Here is a 1,500-nt window from a genome sequence, read left to right on the forward strand (position 1 = left end):
TCAAAAAATAATATAAGCAATATAGGTATTTTAAAGAACTGGTCATTCAAAGACCTGGATTCCTAATGGATGAAGAATGGAATTGAAAATAGCGGACGAAAACAAATCAACATTCAGGTATTATGATATTGTAATACTATTATGAAAGAAATGAAAAGAAAGTTTAGCCTGTAATTTCAATGTAAGGCATCAGTTGTAATGAGTCCAATTTCTTTTCCTACAAGATATCCAAGAGTACTATACTCATCCTCTGAAGAGTAAAGAAGTAATCATTTTTATTAGCTTTGCTTAATATTAATGCATTTATAGCAAATAGGTTAAAATGTCTGCTCCCTTTCATTCGATGTAATAACTTACAATTCATATTATTACTGTCTCTTCATACAAGGCTGAAATCACTATTTCAAAGTAACACAAACAGAAAAAAAGAAAATAACCTGGTACAACCATCGCATACCCAAAATTAGGTGAAAAACTCCACAATAAAAAATGAACCTGAGGAAGTGGAAAAATAATGGCAGAGAAACAACAGAAAATTACCCTAGCTCTATCTAATGAAACAGAGATTTAGAGTCCTAGCAGGTACTCCACTTCTAGAAGGTCAAAGCAAGTCAGCTATAATTATATATTGATCCACAATACATAAAAAGATTTTATATTATCATCACAAAAAAACACAAATCTATGAAAAGTTACCCAGCTAGTCAGGTGACTGCTGTGACTGTGGTGGGGGAACATGTTCAAAAGCAGAGCTGCAGGTGGAAATAAAAGGGCCACATGAGAAAAAAATCAGGGACAGAGACAGCCACATCCAAACACAGACACACTTCACCTTACCACTGGACAGCTCAAACTGTCATTGGAACCACAAGTATTAACATGACAACATCTCACCACAACTGATCTCTCCTCCTACACTTAATGGGCTAGACAAAAACTTAATTCCAGAAAATCATAAGAGAAGTCTATACCAACACCTGGCAAATCAACCAAGAACATAGAGAGTCAAATATTAAGATCATAGATGCTCTAAATGAAAGCCACGACATCCTTCAAATGTACAGAACCAATCAGAAAAATACAAAAAAAAGTGATGTCAAGGTAGTGTAATTCACACAGTAAATAAGCAGGCATTACAACAGGCAATCAAGGACATAGAAGGTAGTTTTCAAAATACATTACAAATAGTGCTGAAAAATGTGATTACCGAAAAGATACAAAACCTCTACAAGGAAATTTGTGAACAAGATGAGACCAACCAAATATTAGCAAAATAATTCAGGGAGACTACAAAGAGAAAGATAAGTAAATTCTGAGAAGGCAAGGGAGTCCTAGGAAAAAATAGATGTCTAGTTAAAACTTACGAGAGAAGACACAGTTAAAAGACCAACTCCCAACCCCCCTATTCAAAGAAAAGATGTAAAGAAAGTCCACACAAGCCCAAAAACAAAACCTTAATAAAGATAAAAGCCATATAAAGTGACCGTTTTGAAGACAGAT

Source organism: Dipodomys spectabilis, unplaced genomic scaffold (genome assembly GCF_019054845.1).
Source record: "Dipodomys spectabilis isolate Male_0828 unplaced genomic scaffold, ASM1905484v1 ptg000662l, whole genome shotgun sequence".
NCBI lineage: Eukaryota > Metazoa > Chordata > Mammalia > Rodentia > Heteromyidae > Dipodomys > Dipodomys spectabilis.